The sequence below is a fragment of the Gobio gobio genome (assembly GCF_949357685.1).
Source record: "Gobio gobio genome assembly, chromosome: 19".
Classification (NCBI taxonomy): domain Eukaryota; kingdom Metazoa; phylum Chordata; class Actinopteri; order Cypriniformes; family Gobionidae; genus Gobio; species Gobio gobio.
This window is the reverse complement of record NC_137112.1, coordinates 32982940-33003817: the sequence shown is the minus strand read 5'-3', so window position 1 is coordinate 33003817 and position 20878 is coordinate 32982940. Positions and strand designations below refer to the sequence as shown.

Genomic DNA, 20878 nt, shown 5'->3' with positions numbered 1-20878 from the left:
CCCCTTTCAACCTTCTTTACCATCCCCTGTTCTCTTCCCTTCCAGGTTGTATTGGGGGGTTCTAATCACTCTGCCTACATTTAACTGAGAGGATGCCCCCACTCTGAGTCTCCCGGCCGCCAACACCAGACTCCCAGATCAGCCTGACTACCATCCCTTTCTCCCTTCCTCCTTTCCCTAATCATCCCTAACTTCTTCAATAAATAATTCTCCAACATTCATGGTTGTGGCGTGGTCCTTGCTCGTGAATTGACCATAAAATAAAATAGCTGCAGAGCAATAAAGATAATAGGTATAAACTTACTCAAAAGGGTTGGAATTTGGCCAATGTCAAGGCTGATGATGGCAGAGACTTCTAAGACCTGTGAAGACAAAAAAGGGACAAAAAAGGGGTTCATGATCATTTCAAAACATGCTGTTTTTTTCTGTTCACCTGCATTCATTTATTGAAATTGCTCTCATTTTAGTCTGTACCTACATACCACTGGTTCTTAATAGAGAAAGTAACATAGAAGCAAAGCTTATTGTCCTCTGCCTGCAGACATGAGGCATTACACTTCACTTAAGTGTACCATCAAAACCTGTGGCCCAGAAGACAGCTGAGATTACGGAGTACTGGACAGGCACTGTGCAATCTTGACCTCTGAGGCATGGGAGCTTGACCTCTGTCAAACAGAGGCACTATAAGGACTTTCCTGACATGACAAAATATTGAGAGAGGAAGGAGAAAAAAAAACAGTGAAAAAGAAACGAGAGAGAGAGAGAGAGACGTGAATAATATAGAGCGATGGATGAAGTGCTGATAGAGAGAGAATCCTGCTGACGTCTCGTTCTCCTGTGGCATGCTGCACAGATTGATCTCTACAGACATTAAAGACACTGAGTAGGAGAACACAGGAAATACACACTTTGTGGGTGTGAGCATGATCAAGACATGCTAGAGATGTGCGACTTGGGGACAGCTTGTCTGTGTCCATTACATTTCCCAGTTGCACAATTCTGAGATGTCTACAATACTTTGCTTCATAACATTTGACCTAACTCCAAACACTATTGCCAACACCATTTGTGCTATGAATATGAATGATATATCATATGGCTTGCTGAGAAGAGGTGAGCCATTACTTTTTTTGCATGGTAGACAATAAAATGGGAAAAATAATCAGTAAACAACCACCCAGAACATGCTAATAACTTCATCGCAACATGAACAAAAACAGTCAGAACACCCTAGAAACCACCCACGACAACTGCATAACAACTAACAACCCCCAGAACATCCTAGCAGCCCATAAGACTGTTTAAAGGTGCAGTGTGTAATATTTATGAGGATCTATTGGCAAAAATGCAATATATTATACTTAAATGTTTTCAGTGGGTATAAAGACCTTACATAATGACCTGTTATGTTTTTATTACCAAGAATGAGCCAATTCTATCTATATACAACGCGGGTCCCCTTACAGTGAAATCGCCATTTTGCGCCGTCCTGTCATGTCTCTACAGTATCCCTAAATGGACAAACTGCTCTACAGAGCGCTTAATTACATGTTAAATGTTTTCCTCCCATAGAAAACTGTTATAAAGAAAAAGCTTAACGCAATGTAGCTTACTAAGTGATATTAAAAGATCACATTTTGCACAAACCAATTTTTCTGTATAGTATGCTTTATTAGTATAGTGTTTACTAAGTTTGGTCTTTTAATGTCTTAGTACATTAAGCCACGTTAAGCGTTTTCTTTATGGGAGAAAAATGCTTAATTAAATGTGTTGCGTCATTCAGGGCTCATCTGCTTTTCTGTACATATGCTTTATTAGTATGGTGCTTATAAGTTTGGTTTGTTAATTAAGCACGTTAAGCTTTTTCACATTTTCATGTTAAGCGTTTTTAGAACGTCCCAGTGGCGATATCATTTTCAACTGATTCACATTATGAAAACTGGTAAAACCTTTAGGAACTTCAAAAAATAAAACTGCAAAACTCATTTCCAATAATTCTAAATTATGTTAATTTTCCCGATTTACCGGTCACATAGGTTGCAACGGTGCATTTGTTCTGCAAACAGTAAGGTGGAGATCCGTGTTGCATTTGTTGAAATTCATCCCTGAAGATTTGATCATGGCAGATTTAGTCACACAAATAGTACAAGTGGCTTGTGAAGAAAAAAAGACTGGCTGTACAACACTTTGTATGAATTTCGCTGTTGAGCTCGCTAAACTCCAGCACACGGTTGTTTTCAGATCATCAGCGCTTCTTCCGCATTTCCACAGAGTTGCCAGATTGCACAGATGAAGTAAAAGACAGGGAAGAAAGTATTAGCCTGGTCTCACCAGACTCTCGTACATTTCATTTGTACAGAGAGTCTGGCCACTCTCCATTGGCAAGTGTTTACTTCCTTGAAGGCGGGTACTCTGTTGAAGTTTAAAACTATTGGATCTGCCCAGAGCCACTCTGGATCTGCCATAACCAATCGCTAACGTTTGGTCGTGACGCATGTCATGCGCCGTTCGTCTTTTGTTTCTCACATGGAAGTCCGTAAAAATAAATGGGCACGCCACCTCAGTGATAAAACCTAAAACGCGTGCATTCGGATTGTGATTTATTCACGCTGGAGGGGAGAGTTTTGTGATCGGGAATGCACTGCTCACGTTGTCCGTAACATGCTTGTATGCTGTAAATAAAATGTAATTTGCTTGGTGTGATAAGAATAAATGCTGCCGTAAATAGCAGCAATTCAAATGTTTACGTGTTTTTCTTCTTTTTATTATTTGAGCGATGATGAAATATATTGCTCTTGTAAATACTTGCCAGCATTTAAAGAAATACAAGTCTTGAAATGCATCCAAATTACAGCGAAGCGCAACCGCATGGTGCTCTGCAGTGGTCAAAAAGTATGTAAACAGTGAATTTTTAAGTGATATATTCTTGAAAACTCAGAGATGTGGATTCGGACAGCAATTAAATTACCACACGACCATGATGTTTGTCAAAAGCAGTAGGTCATTCGGCCTGGGATTTTTACGCGGGTGGTGGGAGACCAACGGCAATAAAATCACTGACTAGTCCCTGTAAATGATGACAATACCTTCCGACCCCACGAGAAACAATTACCGTCCGAATAGGGCTTCAGCCAACTCCTTCACCACTAACAAAGCAAGCTGGAAAATCAAACTTTTCCCGAACCCCGTGGGGAGAAGGGCTACAACATCATGGCCCCCAACAATACTCAGCAAAGATTGTTCTTGCACCGGGCTTTAACTTCTGGATATTCGGCAGCGGTGCCACAACGGAATGAATGGCTTCGCTCGCATCTTTCTCCGCCGCCATAACTGAACTACAACTCAAACTAGCGCACGACATCAACGTCATCGTTTTCAGCCACTCCCTCTGTTCGCTGATTGAAAACCTAAGAATATACCGCAGTCCCAGACGAAGTACTGTAGGAAAATTTAAATTGAGCGGAAGTACGTAGGAGGGCGGAGCCAGGCTAAGAAAGTATATCCTTTTAAGGGAAAAGCTCTATTTGGGGGATTTAAGCTCTTCGCATCTGGCAACCACAAGCATGACTGCTAGTGGAGGCTCATTACCAATCCCAGATAACGCAAATCCCAATGAAAAGGGATTTCACTTTAAGGATAAATAACGAGCGGGCCAATATCGTGACGATTATTTGTAATCAATCGTCTATTAATCGATTAATCGATTAATCGTGCAGCCCTAACTACTGCATGAAAAGAGGGATTTTCGTCAGTATGTGACACTGTAGATTATCGTGGAACTTCAGGTTTACGACTGTACACGGCAATTTGCAGGCAACACCGAAAACTGCCGTAAATTGTCGGAAATTGACGTGGGCCTTGCTTGGCAGTTGTCCCCCCATGACCCCCCCCTCCCCTTAATTCTAGGGGAGGCTTTATCATGTAAATGAATATGCTGTGAGCTACACAAATGCAAATCAGAGTAGCAGCAGGGGGAGTTTTATCTAGGTTCTGAATTTTTTTTAACTAAAACAAGTTTAAAGTTTAAGTTAAAATGTTAACTTAAATTTAAGTTAAATGTACTCGTTTTAGTTCACATTACAACATTTTTAGGGCAACCAGTTTGCTCCAATTTTTTAAGTAGATTCAACTTGTCCGGGCTCACAGTGTAGATGAATTACTCTGTATGTCATTAGCAATAACCAATGTTATGTAAAAAAAAAAAATACAGGACAGCAGTTCATGTCTTCAACCTTTAGAGAGGTTATGTGATGCAACAAGACAATGAACCAAAGCACACAAATAAATCAAGTAAAGCATACAGTTTACATACCAAAATTAATTTTTCCACCCTGCACTGTGAATGATTTCTAAATGGCTATTAATGTACAAAGTAAGAAGTACAAGTTCGTGTGTTAATAGTTAAGTCAGATTGGGTTTTTCTGTAATTGTCATTTAAATTGAGCTCACACCACATTTTATGAATTATCAATGCAGATTTTCAAGAGGTGGTTTCCTGGACAGGGTTTAAATTATGCCAAGAGTAGGCCTTAATCTAGTTAATCGTGAGTTAAAAAAATTGTTGCCTGGAACAAAGATTAAGCACAGATTACTAACACCTGGACTAAGAGTCCTGAACTAAAATAAACTGGATTCATTTCCAGTTTTATCTAATTGCTTACACACAATTTCTGAAAATATGGCTCCATTTCTTGTAACTCTACACACAAAACACACAACATGCAAAACATCAGACATCGCTTGCAAAAGCAACACTTTGTGCAAAACTATTTTAACTCTTCCAAAAATGTTGTTTTTGCATATATCTAACTACACACAAATATGCACAACTGAGGAATTTTACAGTTGAACTGAAATCAACTGAACTGAATCAACACTGAAGTCACTTGAGCTGAATATTGACACTATTGGCTTGTTAGAGCCGGTTTACAGCAGAATTTGTTTTGAACTTGTTACTAAAGCTGCTATGAAACAATATATTTTGTTGTATGCATATTCTTTCTTTTTCAAACCTTAGTTTTGATTTCTAAGTGATCAATTTATGTATAAGTATTTTCACACATGATCATTGGCTTATTCTTGTCTCTATAACTTATGACTTCCTAAAGACACGTTTATGGGTAAATAAAATATTAATAATATAAATAAAATGAATATCAAAACATATTTTAAATATAATGAAGTCATTTTATTATAGCACTCATCAGATGTTCCTGGAAACAAAACAGAGACAGAACAGTATAAACAAACTAAACACCAAATTACAAAAACATTATTATGTGAAAGTGAATAAAGTTGTGTGTGTGTGTGTGTGTGTGTGTTTTCAGTTATAAATTTGTGCTGTGTAAATTAGCCTATATATACTTTTAGAAATTATATATAGCCTAACTTTAAAAAACAAACAATAACCCATATAGATAAATTATAATAATTGTATAATATTAAGCATTTACTTAATATACATTGTAACATTAGGCTACTTTACTCTAGCACAGTAGTCAGTTAAGCAATTAATTAATATCTTATATTAACTGCGTTAATATAAGCTGCGTTGACGCGGACAAACAGTGCGTGTTGACACGGTCAAAAGCGTTTCGTATAAAGAGATTTGGCCCCGGGCGCGTTCCATAGTAGAGCCCTAGTTCAATAACGTGCGAGGTCATGGCCATGACGCGTAGAAGACGAGCTTTATACTTTTTTTTTTTTTACATTTCCTATGTTTTTTATGCTTTCCTTTTTCGTGATCAACAATGACAGGACGCCGTCTTTAACTCCTCTGCATGGACGCGACCAACTTTTTGGACTCATTTTCAGGAGGCTGTCTTCGTCTTCACAACTCTGAGGCAAACTGCAGGCGCTATGAACCAGAGCATGGGTAATGTAACGTTACGATTTAAAGAATATGCTTTTATTCAGCTGTATAAGGAAATGGATGCGTTAATAGATCCGAGCTTAAAACTGCACATTTTGTTTACACAGACTATCCTCGCCTCATAACGAAGCCGTGACCTCTTATCTGCTTGGAGCGATTTCCGCGAGTCCAGATTTAACCGCTGATCACGACGAAATTGTGTGTAAGTATAACTTCTAATGTTTTTCTCATTCCTCACCACTAGATGCCGCTAAAATGTACACAGTGCACCTTTAAGATAATGTAGTCACATTGCGTAAGTTTGAAAGAGCAAGAAACTTAATGTGGCATAATATAATTCAACAAACAATCCATCTTTTGAATGATATATTGTGCTGAAAGCGACTCTCTACAGCTGGCATAGTCAGATCTGAAATGGTGAAGATAACAGTTGCATAGTTTTGTGTGACAAATGTGGACAGTTCTGACGTAAAGGACAGGCATGAGGACATGTCAAACCAAAAACAACCCACAAAAGCCGGGAGGAAGCTGGTTTGAACTTCTGTTTTCACTGACAACCAGACAAGCAGTTAGTCATGCAATCATACACAGTCTCTTGCTCACACTTCACTAGACCTCTTCCCAGGAGGCAGCCGCAGCTCGTCTGTAAGGGCAGATGGGGCAGTACCCCACCAAAATATTCATCCAAAACAAAGACCTCTAAAATGAATCAGTATAATAAATTGTAAATGTGTTCAGCATTCTGCAATATTTTTCAGATATTCTATGTTATTTTAAGTCGTAAAGTAAGCAGTATATATTAAAATTTAGCGCATGGCTTCGGCAGGCGTGTATTATGATGCTAGGCAGGTGCCTAAAGGCCCATTTATACTTCTGCGTCGAGTGTACGCCGTAGTGTACGCCGTAGGCTACGCGCGTAGCCGACGCCGTCGTGAGCATTTATACTTCTGCGCTGTTGTCTGCGTCAATGTGCAATTACACATGCAGACGCTAGTGGGCAGTGTCCTCGGGCATGTTGGTGTAATCAAGACAACAGCCGAAGAAGAAGCAGCTTGATGTGTAGAATCTGTACATTCATGTCGGAATATCAGCAGCAGTGAGAGAGCGGCTTTTCTTGCAGCTTGAGTTGTTGTATCTAATACAAATTAAGCATCTCTAGTTGATTAGTAAAGTTAAATAAGGCGATCTGGCGCTGGAATGCGTTTGTGAAACCATGCGGAGCTCGTGGCCGCTGTTTTCAGCAGCGGTGGCTCAGCAAGCGATTGCTGTTGCGGAGACTTCATTCACAAAATATACCCTAATGTGTCCCTGTTCTTGATATACAATTACTGATTAACATCTTTGGTTTTAATGAGAAAATAAATAAACTATATTCAGCGGATCTATGTATTTATTTACTACCATAAAGAATCGCTGGACTGCAAAATAGTGTGTTATAGCAGACGTAAGGAACTATCATCCAATTTCTGGACACACACACACACACTCCTATCGCAGATTTTTTATTTATTTATTGACCTGAGGGAAGGGTTCTGGCAGACCAATCACAGCGCTTGCGGTCCGCGTAGAATTGACGCGTTGTTACATTTTTGGAGAGGTGCGCGTCAGGCTACGGCGTAGGGTACGGCGTATCCAACGCGTCTATGCGTAGGGTACGCCGTACCCTCTGCGTGCACTCGACGCAGAAGTATAAATTGGCCTTAAGCCCTCCCCAACTCTACAGCGCCCCACAATGTAAAACTGTGGTAAAACTGCCCCACTTATTTTCACGTTGTTGTTTGCTATTTGAATCAACAATAGAGTTTAAAAAATATGACGATGGGCCGACGGCAAGGTTCAAAATCCGTACAGTCCTACGTCACCGGACTAATCTTCATGGTACTTTAGACCACGATGGAAATGCAGACAGCAGCAGGTCTGGGAAAAAGAGTTCCTGGGACAAATTGTTCCGTTATTTCGGGGGAAACGGGGCTCAAGTTAGCATTCTATGTGTGTGTCAGATATAATGATATGCTGAATAACGCAACCTCTGCCAAAAGTGTTCTGCGTGTGTTCAGCGATAACATATCAAGCTTACACTTTTTTTTTTTTTAATCATAAACAGGCGCTAAGACCCAGAAACTGCCTTCCCAAATTTACAGCCAGAAGCCATTACTGCCAGGAGGTCACAAAAGGTTTTCCCTGCCTCCCTTGAAGCGCACTGTTTACATGCTTCTTTAGTTTTACATCTATTGTCTGTTTGTACCCTAAATATCTCAAATTGTCCAGTAACATCTGCTCCTTAAGGAATACTTCCTGTCTGACCTCTGACATCATCCATTACCGGATCTTTTTAGCCTTTACAGGTCAGAAGGCCACAGTAATAACGGCCTACACAGATGGGCGAGACAAATATGCAATGCCATAGCTTGGTTGTGGATGGTTATGCTTTAAAATGAAACCAAAACTTGCACTAAAGATTTAAAAAAAATTGACAAATAAATACGTTATGAAGACTTCAGGGAAGGTAAGAAAGAAGGGTGCAGAGCTATGTGGATCTCATGGTTGGCAGGAGCGATGGTTCAATGTTGCAGAATGACCTAGTTATACCAGGATGGAGAGAATAGATGTGGGGAGGGGGTGGCAGGGAGAGGGAAGGGAGGGGACGGAGAAAAGGGGGACCATGGAGGAACAGAATGAGAAGTAGTTTGGTGAAAAGCGAGAGGAAGTAGGAGGAGGAGGAGGGAAGGATGAAGATGGTGGAAAAAGAATGGAGTGAAAGAGGCATATCTCCAGCCCTAAGGGGAACGATAAATCAATCTCGCCTCTTCCTGATTAGAACCGAAACTCTTCCTCTTCTGCCTCTTCCTCCCACTCATTGCTGTCAATTATTACCTGATGTAAACCCAGAAATAATGTACACCTCTGAAAATCTGGAAAATAACACATTTGAGACATTTACGCATAAACGTTATCCTGTGGATTCATACAATCCTCCTGAGCAGAAGAGGCAAGAGCTGTGTGGATGTTTACCGGAAGCTGCCAGATGCTGACCTACTCTAGTGAAGGTGGCACAGGATCCTTGCGGCAAGGAGAAGATCTGGGTCAGGATGCTCTGAAGAGCTTGTGGTGACAAATAAAATAAAAAAACGTAAAAACACATTTTTGACAGCACGGGTTCCAAATGACCTGAAGGCTTGAATCACATGAAAGTCAAAGACTTAAATACTTTTACTTACTTTAAGGATGGTTGATTTTTGTTTGGAGGACGATATTTTTGGCAGAAATTTATATTTGTATTTGGCAAGAATCATAAATCATAAAATCCTGAAAAAAATTATTACGGTTTCCATATTAGAATGATTTCTGAAGGATCAATGATCAAAACTGGAGTTATGGCAGCTGAAAATGCAGCTTTGCCTTCACAGGAATTACATATCATTACAATTTAAAATAACTGTTTTATATTTTTATATTTCATCATTATAATTTTTACTGTATTTGTGATCAGATAAATGCAGCCTTGAGGGCATAAGAGACTTCTTTCCAAAACATTTTAAAGAATCATACCGATCCCATGCATTTGAGCGGTAGAGTATAAGTCGATATGATCAATTTAAAATGAACAGCGTTGTTGGCTTGGCTGTTCAAAATACAAATATTCCAACAACGCTGTTCATTTAAATTGATAATATCGACTTGTACACTATTGCTCAAATGTTTATGGTCGGTATGTTTTTTTAATTGTTTTTGAAAGAAGTCTGAATATTTCAATGTAGATTAATATCATCATATATATATATATATATATATATATATATATATATATATATATATATATATATATATATATATATATATATATATATATATATATATATATATATATATATATATATATATATATATATATATATATATATATATATATATATATAGATGATGAGTCTCTTGAAGAGACTTTGACCAAACATACCTACACAAACTCTTTTATATAACCCAAACTAATCATTCAAATCCATCTCAAATCTAATCACCATCAGAGAGATCTCTATTATTAGGAGTGCTTTATATTTTCTTCACTGTGTGAGGAAATGTGTCTGATCGTGGTCAGGAGAACCCGAAACAAGCCAAATAATTCAGGCCAGGGCTTTTCAAAGCATAGCCAATTTTGAAAACATGCAGTTTTTACACCATTACATGCTCTGAATTAGATATATAAAGGGAAATGCTCCTTGGTTTGTTCACTGTTCATCAAATACTAACCTAGCAGTGGTTTTTATCTGCCTATTTCATGTCCAAAACATGCTGTGCCACATCTGAAATATTTAAGACCCCCCTAATATTCCTCTCCTATAACCCTTAAAGAAGACCACCCTCCTACACCCTTTCAGCACCGCTTTAGTCTCTTCCCTTCTAAAGTGAAATTGGATTCTGTCTAATCTCTTGTCTTCACATTCTGTTTCCTCTCATTTCCTCCTGCACTGTTTAATTCAGTATTTATCCAATCGCAAAAAGGTCACACATTCAAGTAAATAGGCCAATGGAAAACCTTCTTTGATGTGTTTTTGTATTGATTTGATATTTCATCTCATTTATTCTGTTTAAGTGGATTATAAAAATCTGTTTTGCTGTGTGGATGTCCTGTAACTCAATAAGATGAGATGAGTTTGTGCCTCGGGAAAGACAGCGATAGGTAGGAACGAAACCTACCAAGCACACACCCAAACCCAGCTCTCCTGCAAAACACTGCTGATGACCCAGTAATCAATTCACGCAAACTATTATATGTTTCTAAGTTACTTCATTTCTTTCTTTTCTTTCTCACTTTCTTCCTGCCCCCATCTGAACACACAAACGCAACCCAATAGCTTATTATCCAATCCTGAGTTCCTGTCGTGGCCAATGGTATACGACCTGGTCGCTAAGGCTCCATAGCAACATCATCGGGTGAGGGGTGTTTGTGTGTATATGTGTTTGAGTGTAAAGCTCGTCCCAGAGGAGGTGTGTGCTACGCCCATTACCAAGCCTGTGAGTGCGTGTCCGTTAAGGGCTGGTTGTTGTTTTTTTAAAGTCTAGAAGGGAAGGTACAAAATGTACAGCCCTTTTATTTACATTATCAGGTCTGTTAGGCACGGTGCTGTTAAATCAGACTCGAACGACAGGCTTAAGCAGGCATAAAAATGGAAAATAAAAATGAAAACGGTGTAAAACGCACCTGTGTGCTGTTGCCGGGATACTAAGTAATAAGGGTTCATTAGAGGTGCAGCAGATATGTGTTACTACACAGCAGGATTCTGGTAATTTCCCCCCAAAAATACTCTGCTAAAATTATACCAGACAATATATTTCTGAATGACTTCCCTTTTTAAGTATTTTTGGAACAGCTTTAGTGAATTCAAAACAAATAGACGCCATAAACTAGCCTTAGACACTGTATTCTGTATGTTTTATACATATAGATTGAGAGGTCACATACAGGTCAGACATGAATATTTAACACATGCTGATTCCTGTGAAGCTCATGATAAACCCTCTTCTATCGACAGCATTAGAGAAATACCTTAAAGGTCACGGATGAAAAAAAAAATATTGATGTATCATAAAAATCATTCAATCTAATATCCTCTTAAAAATAAATGTACCATGGCAAAAATATTTTTAAACATATTTTTAATCAGTAGTTTTGGGTTTTAAAAAAATATGTAAATATCCTTACAACACAGAAGAAAATATTACAAAAGATATTGAGATTCATTTTAATCACAAATCTGCAAAATTTTTAAGACAAAAAAGACAAAAAAACATATTTTGTCAAAACGGGAAAAAAACATATTCAATAATATAATATTAATGTTATTTTGCTGCTCAATTAATACAATTCCCAAGCTAATGTTATTTTAAGACTGTTTAGATATTTTCATGGAAAAAGCACACAATGTTTTTTGCAGTGAAGATGCACAGTGGTTAGGAGTGATGGGTTACAAAAATAGCTGCTGGGACTCATTTCCTGGATGGGTCCATCTGCCTGGGGTTACCGTGGTGATTAAATACATTCTGGATCTCTTAATGGTCGTAGCTGTGCCATCCCACCTCCTGGGACACGGGTCCCCCACTCCTCCCCTTGTCTTTTGCTCCTCCTCCACTTATCATAAGGAGGGATTGGTGGATAGTGTGATAGGTGTGAATATATTCTCTAGAGACTCTCGCTCGCAAGATGATAAGAAACGGCTGTTAGCATTTGTGTGCATGCATACGTGTGCGTTTGATTGAATTTGCATGTGTGTTTGAGTCTAAGTGTGAACGAGTGTGATAGAAAAGGGGGGTCCGAGAGATGAGCTGCTGACAAATCCATTAATTAAACCTCAGAAATATATCCACTGCAAAATAACAACTACAGAAACGCCCCTGGAGCTAATTTAGGAGGGTGGGCTTTTCATTCTTTTGTGATTATTCTGGACACGCTGCAATAAAGCTCTCGTAATAGAGAAAGCCAACCAGCGAATGAGATGAAAATGGAGAATATGTCCCTCCTCATACAGACAAAGAGCAGACATGATGTTTTAACCCCAATTTTTAAATAAATAACTTGCGAGATGTGTGATATTCCATCATGTAAGCAAAGTCAACAGTGATTACAAGGTGTTTGATTTCATTTCTTTGACATGTTCATGTTCTAGACTAGTCTATTCTATTCTTGGGCTATGGTTAGACGTCTATTCAATTTTCACTGACAGCCCAAGTTTTACCTTGTACTTAGACTTCAGGGCTGTGTTTGGATGGCTATTAGACGTCTTTTAAATGCACAATTGCTTGCAGGGTTTAGTCATTATCGCAGGTTTTGCACACCAAAACCGTGTGAACCACTGATCTATATAAGAGACGCTCTCATAAAGACGCCTCTTAAACAGCTTGTGAATACGAAACTGACTTCTTTTTCGTGGCTTATTGCGCTTAAATGGTCAAATACAAAATTATGTCAAAATGTCCATCTTGCCAAGTATTCATATAAACAAAGTCAGTTTTGGAATGTAAATTATTTAGAGAAAACGCATATTGTGAAACATTATATTGAATCTGTGCATGCATTTTTAAAGTGACAGCAGCCTAATAAACCTGCTGCTGTCATATTAAAGGGGCTATATGCGTTTTTCTGAAATTTAAACTCGCGACTGACACCTGTGGCCAAAAAACAGAACTGCTCTTATTTTCTGCTCGCTCTCGCAGTGGTGGTGACGTCACATCCGCAGACAGCGCGGGAAAAGACGACCCGCCAGAAAATAGGAAAAATAGGATACAGGCTTATAGGTGCACCCACTGTGAGCGGACAAGGTGTCAGTATGCTCATCAGGAGATGTTTGAGTCATAAATGGTAAAATAAAAAGGCTATTGTTACGTTTATTTTGGGGAAAAAGTTGCATATAGCCCCTTTAAAGGTGCACTATGTAAAACATTTTGAGTAAAATATCCAAAAACCACTAGGCCAGTGTTATATATTTTGTTCAGTTGAGTACTAACAATATCCCAAATGTTTCCAACTATTTGTAAATCATGAGAAAATTGCTATTTTAACCAAGGAACCAGGACGTGTGAGGGAGTCGCCTGTCGATTGCGTCATATCTACGTTACCCTCGTTTTCCGGTTTTATTCTGCAGAAACACTTTACTCTCACTGCAGTGTGAACAAGTATCATGGCAGCCGCCGTGTGAACGCATGGAGTAACGTCATAACATAATTTTCAACACACTCAGATGTATCTAATATGATAAACAGAGCTGCGTTACCTCATACTCATGACCGGAAAAACGGAAGTGGCGCCGGCGACTGTGGCATAATAAAAGTCCCGCCGGAGACTGTGTCATCATAAAAGTCCCGCCGCTCTTCCATTAACAATCGCTCCAGCGGCCTTGCTCAGCTCCCCAACACTCGGTCCTGCTCTGCTTCATACTACAGTAATGTTAATAATCGCATCCATGAACATGATTTCTGCCTGAGTCCTATCCCGATTCTTTTCCACCGGCTGTGAGGTGAAGACCACATGTCCCAAGATTCTGCACTCAATAGTGGCGTCATTAAACTACGCCTTTGTTTTGAACAGGCGACCTCTAGTGGACGGAAAAGTTACATATTGCACCTTTAATCAAAGAACAAAAGACAAGAGAAAATCACTCGCTTCTCGACTGAATAACTTTTGTAACTTTAATTGGAAGCATTAATCTGTATTATTTTTTACAATGAAAACTATTCAACTACATTTGACTACTTTCCTTTCTGTATTTCTTTGTTAGACCCACCTGAAAAACTTAAAGCCATGTTTATTTCATTTGTTTCTTTATTCTGCTGTATTTATTTGTGCTATTTTATTATGACCTCTTACTTGTCTTTTTTTTTATCTAGTTCAACAATTTAAATAAAGCCTGTGCTGTCTGTAAGCTATTACAACAAAATTACCCAAATTATAAAAAAACTGATATAATAAATGATTTATATGGTGGTAAATATTTATTATTTATATTTTTCCAGTGGTATCGAAAATGGTATCGAATATCAATATCAGTGAATCCAAATTCCAGTATTGTGACAACAGCCTGATAATAAATCACAATTATTTAAAATAAACTATATGTTCAATATTTAACAAATGGTTAAAAAGTGAACCCATGGTTGGAAAATCTGTGGAACAAATGCTTCAACAAAAGGCTCCTCAAAGAAAGCACAGCTTTAAAACATGACAAGCATGCTGCTAAGAAACCCATAATCACACTTGAAACACGTTTCACACAAACACTCTTTGCTAATCATATTCAAACAAAGAGACAATCCCCCAAAAATACTGCTAATTACTTTGTGCTTCACCTCACAGGAACCAAAGGGTTCATGAGCAGTTTTTCAAGCCCCTGAAGCAGAGAGAAGAGCAGCTTTGTGGGAGACCATCCCTGTCCTAAACCATTCCGATTGAACCTGTTCCAAACGCCACAGGGTCAGTGCAGTTGGTGCATTCAGGCACTGAAGATAATATATGCGCATGCTATTTACGGTGCTTTCTTAATTCTGTAGTTTATGCTAAAACCTAAAGCCTCAAGATTCACCCTTCAGTCAGATCTTAAGACACCAGCAAATCATAGTGAACTGACTTCTGATGAATCAGTATTCCATGCCAGCCTCTGTTGAACTTCATGTCTGCTTCAGCTCGTACTATTGCCCTCAGGCGCTGTGATTGTGCGTATGAGGCAACGCGAGGTCATAATTCAGGTCAGTGCTTTTTAGAGACACATAAATCGTACCTCTGAATTTATTCCTCACATTTTTGGTGGATTTGGCATGTAATACACTTAAAGGAAATGCGTGTGGATTATTTCACGTTTCTGTCGCCGTCCATCATGCGACATCCATAAAACATGCTCTGACAGCTTCGAGCTACAATAATGGTTATGAACGGATCAAAAATCGAGGAAACCAGAAATATATTCAAGCTTTTGATGGTGTGCTAATACTGTAGACTTGTCCTCTAATCCCACAGCCAAGTCTCTTCAGATTAGCCTTGGTCTTCTGGTGATCTTGGCAAAACAAGAACATTTATAGCTTTTCCATGTTCCTCCGTATGTTTTTGAATGAAACCAGGGCAATGTGTGTGATATTAAATTACAACACATTACGTTACTCGTTCACTCACACACTTTCAGCAGGAAAAAAAAACGCAATGCTCAAGGGTCCAACAACTGTTCCCCATCTGGGATTTGAGCATCTGGCTCCATATTCTCTTCACAATGTCAGTTCTTACAGTATGATCTAACTGTAGCCTAGCTGTAAGACTAGTACATTCAATTTCAAAACAGAAGCAAAGGTCTGGAAGTGCTGACTAACAGCTGAACAATGCTGTTGGTGAAATTATGCTGCATATGATGGTAATTCTGCTGAGATTGCCACAACAGACTATGTACATTCACTCAGCACCACACAGGCGGCAGAAGCGCTTAGCTAGTGTTGACACGAACACAAGGGAAACGATTAATACTCCAGAAGAGCATCACCAGTGTCACCAGTGCTAAATCTCTCATTATGGAAAGCAGAAGGCTTTTTAAAAGACAGACATGGACTAATTGGAGACGTTTTGGAACAATCCATCCACGTCTGCCCCAAACTCAGGATGTAAATGGCTCTTTAATTCCATAATAGTGTATTTATCCACTCTGAAAGGTAGAATAAATGAGATGGAAATACATTACTGAATTCAGACATTGATTTTACAAAGTAATTCATCTTGTTTTTGTACAATCAAAGTGCATTCTGGTAGAAAATCAGGCTAGTTTGGCAAGGAGATGCGCGCACACACTGCACAGTATGCTAGTATTTCTTCTGAAACTAGTTCTGAAGGTGTGTGTTGGGGCTGGAATGAGTATGAATGTGCCACTGTGGGAAATTTTTTAATGTTCCTGGGATGAATTGATGAGTCTTTGAGCCTTCAGTCTAAATATTTACTGTGAAAGAGTATCTCTGTGCATTATCTGTGAGCACATTAACCTCCTCGTGTTCAGCCCACACAAAAGGATGGGCTTTCCAGCCCCCCATATACAGAAACACATACATTTACACACAGATCTACACAATCACTCCCTTGTATTGCATGTCCGGTTGTATGGCTGATTCGACGGCGCTGATGATATTACACAAACATCATAATGTCATTGTCACAAGCCCGAGATGTCTTTGCTCTTTTTCAGGTGCATTCATCCAGAACTTCGCGCAACATGTATCTGGTTCTGGTCTAGTTCGCTAACAATATTTACAATAAGGTTTGACAGAAGCTGTTTTGTAAAATGACACTGGCCTATTTATTCCCATGTGTGTCGCAGAGATACACATGGCAGAACAAATCCTGACATGTCGCCATCAGCCACATGTGAATGCTGTGTATCAGCTCAATGAAAGCTGATGTTTCCTGGAAAATATCAAAGTCTGGACAGCCAAACAGCCTTTTTCTGATTGCACATATGACTTCTATGCTGTAAATATGAAACAGCTGCTTTCACCACAGCGCATACCGTATATTACAATAATGAAATGAGAATTTTAGTTGAAACGCTTAATTTTTTCTGACATTGATGAGAACAGACAACAAGTAAGCCATTTGACTTCTCCAAAAGATTTAAAGTCACCCAAAAAATTAAAATTTTCTCATTAATTACTCACCCTCATGTCGTTCCAAACCCGTAAGACCTTTGTTTATCTTCTGAACACCAATGAAGATATTCTGATGAAATCGGAGAGCTCTCTGACCCCTCCATAGACAGCTATTTAATTAACACTTTCAAGGTCCAGAAAGGTAGTAAAGACATTGTTATTGTCCATTTGACTACAGTGGTTCAACCTTAATGTTATAAAGCGACGAGAATACATTTTGTGTGCAAAGAACAAACCAAAAATAACGTCTTTATTCAACAATTTAATCTGGTCTGTGCCAGTCTCCTACGCTGTTGACGTAGTGTAAACAGTGCAGCTCTATCGAGTTCTACGGCAGAACGGCGGCTCACCATTGGCTAGTTCCTGCGTCAGCATAACACACATGCGCCATTGTGCTCACATGAACAGCGTCGGCCAATAAGAAGCCGGCGTTCTGACATAACGATTTGAAAGCGCTGCACTGTATTTACTACGTCAACAGCGTAGGAGACTGGCACAGACGAGAAGAGATTGTTGAATGTTACTATTTTAGGTGGGGGGGGTTTTTAGGACAAAAAGTATTCTCGTCGCTTCATAATATTAAAGTTGAACCATTGTAGTCACATGGACTATTTTAACAATGTCTTTCCTACCTTTCTGGGCCTTGAAAGTGTTAATTAAATTGCTGTCTATGGAGGGGTCACAGAGTGCTCGGATTTCATCAAAAATACAGTATCTTAATTTGTGTTCCAAAGATGAAAGAAGGTCTAAGGGGTTTGGAACGACTTGAGGGTGAGTAATTAATGACAGAAATTTCATTTTTGGGAGAACTAACCCTTTAACACTGTGGCACTTTTAAAAATATAAAAAGTATCTGCAGGGTCCAGCATCTGACAAATTTTGGCTTAACCAATAGCAAGAGTTTGGAGGCGGGACCACAATGCAATGCAGAACGAAATTCAGTGTAAAATCGCTTATAAAACTATTTTTACATAAACTATTGCATTGAATTGAATAAACTGAAGGGGTTTGTAAAGGATTTGTATAAAAATACCCTTCACTTTATATTTACGGTTGTAAAATTACAATAACAGTAACACGATAAAATGCTCCCTTTATAGTAAGCATCGAATACACTAATAGTTGAGTACTTTAAACTGTTAAAAAGTGCAAAACCGACACAGGTCATTGTGTAATCAGAGAAAGTCAAGAAAAAGAGAAAGAGAAGAAATTACGTTGATAATAAAAGCAAATCAAATAACCAAATAGAGAAAAGAAACACCCTAAACACTTTCATTAGTGTGCCCTAATTGCTGTTTAATGGTCTGTGGAAATAAATAGTAAGTATTGTAATTAGGTCTTGTTACAATCTCTCAGAACTTACACTGAGACAAAGACAGAAACACAATGCAGAGTATCAATCTACACAGAACAGACAACGACAGCTCATACAGTGAAATCAAGGTGTGCTTCAGGTTGTCAAGGGCAGCTGACGTGTGTTGGTGTATGTGCTTCAGTAAATGAGCATTTTCTTCTGAGCGTGAGCGACATGCTCCATACATGCTCAGCTAAACACAACATGCATCTGAATGACAGCTCTGGTCTAATTTTAGGGTAAAACAAAGACTCCTCTTCAGTCTGGCAGGAACTGAGATGACATTTAGTCATGTGGTAGCAGCAAAACACGCAGAAAGAAGACTTTAGAGTTCAATGCATCAGAGTTCACAAAGGTCATCGCCAGAGCCAGTGAAGTTTACGAGCACCCGATCGCGCAACATGTAGCCCAGCGCCAACTCAGAGATCAATATGTCCTCATCTGCAGCCGACCGCTCATCAATAAGTGCCTGACTGATTTAGGAAATGACTAACTCATAAAACCACATGCATTGTACTCTTTTCATATTATTTGACAAATAATACATTATTCAACATATTGTCTACAAGTGGACACAAAGTCTCAAAGGCTCTTTATTAGAATAGGGTGCAGCCACAATGACCAACCAAAATCACAGATCAAAGGCACACAATTATTGTCAGTGAGACAATAACACTGCAGTTTGACTAGTTTAATAAGATTGCAGGAAAATGTCCTAGCTTGCCAATCTCACAAATATTCACTTAACATAATCTCTCCTAATTTAATCTGTCAAATATTGATTTCATTTATCTGCTTATTTAAACATTTACATTTTATTTTTACATAAATTAAAAGCACAACATAACTTATAGAATAAGCCACAAGTCTAAACGTGTCAGACCAACAAAGACCAGCGAAATGCAGTCAGCATGTGGCATGCAATACACACAAGAATGAATGAAAGAGAACAGAGACATGCAAACAGAAACAAAAAAAGGGCAATTATAAGCCCGCTGTAGTCAATGTCTGCTTTTGAATCCAGACAGAGACACACCAATGAATATGTAAGCAAACAAATCCAATTTACCTTTCAGGCAAAAAGGTCACCGTATCTGGTAGGAGTGAGCTGAACTGTCATTTCTATTACAGTAGATTCCCCTTTCATTTGTGCCGGCTTGGTTTAAAATCCTTTGACTACAGGAGTAGGTCACTGTGGCTTACAACCTGTGCTATCAAGAAGCAAAGCATGTGTGTAGTTCCTTAATCACGTGTCTTCTGGGGTCTGTTATGTCTCTGTGCATCCTTTCCTCAAGCCCTTACTAACTGTCTCTGATGTTCCTTCTCTCTTTCTGCCTCCCTCACACACAGCAAACACAGATTGCCCCGTCTGTTGCCTCCTACTTTGACTTCTCCCCGCCCACCTTATGAATAATTAATCGCCATGTGGGCAGACCCCTCCCCCCTTTGAAAAAGATCCACACAACAAAAAGGCATACACACGACAAGGAAAAATACAAACACATGACATATATGTAAAATCGAGACGGCCGGGTGCGCTGCCCTCCTCCCCCTCTCCGAGCGGGCCATCGCCTGCTCTCAGCTGGGGGGAATTTAGCGTTTCTCAGCCTGGGATGGAAGACTCTCCCCTCCTCCAGGGCTTTCCCTCTAAGCTTGACCTCTCCATTACGACCCGCGTCTCAATCTCGTGTACGTCTGGACCCCTTTTCACTCCCCGCCAGCCCTCATGTCACCTACTGACAAATCAATACAATGTCAACTACATGCAAATACTTGCTGTATATGATTATAGAAGCCTAATATGGAAAGAGATCGATAGATGCCAGTGCCAGCCGGGCAGCGAGAGTTGAATGATAAAGATATTTGACCTCTTACTTCTAGTCAAAGCAAACAAAAGGTTCATTAAAAGAATAACAATTAATTCTAACTTCATTTAAGATAATAAATGCTTAGTGCATGTTGACATCTAGGAGCGTGGGACATGCTAGCAAGGTCAAACACGTTCATAGCAACATCATTAAGAACTATCTAATAATGTAAACACCTTCTGAGATTAATCCAATTAAAATGAGGTGATGGAAAATCTGACAACAGCAATAATTGCAAGTACGTCATGAATGTTATTCCAATCTAGTGGTTTGTCATCATTAGTACAATGGAATACCATTTTATGTAACATTTTTATGTCCTTTTATACCTTACATCACTTTTGATCAATTCTATTATTAACTATTAATTTATTTAAATAAAGTCTTAGTGACCCCAAACTTTTTAATGTATACCATGATATATAAATATGGTAATCATGCATGTATTACCATGACATATGTGTCAAAGTACCAGTTTTTTACTATCATACAGGGCAGTCGCTCAAATTTATGGGGGACCTGGGACAGAAAGAACTACGGGCCGAATGACAATGCTAAAGCATACAGAACCTTAGTGAGATTCCCTTGTCACAGGAGTTAATGCTGGTTCTGATAGAAAGGTGT

At 39.0% G+C, this 20878-nt stretch overlaps 1 protein-coding gene across 5 annotated transcripts in view; it reads right to left on the bottom strand.

Annotated features, from left to right (window-relative positions):
* The window catches only part of nfasca (neurofascin homolog (chicken) a), an 87073-nt gene extending 67336 nt beyond the window's left edge, over positions 1-19737 (bottom strand). For 4 of the 5 annotated variants that reach the window (XM_079843997.1, XM_079843993.1, XM_079843996.1 and 1 more), the window contains exons 1-2: positions 19456-19734; positions 305-362 (exon numbers count right to left, since the gene is read on the bottom strand). The gene's annotated coding sequence lies outside the window, so the exon portion shown is untranslated. Of the gene's footprint in view, positions 1-304; positions 363-19455 lie in introns of all 5 variants that reach the window. The other variant, XM_079843994.1, reaches the window with a different exon arrangement.
* Between the last annotated feature and the right edge of the window lie 1141 nt (positions 19738-20878).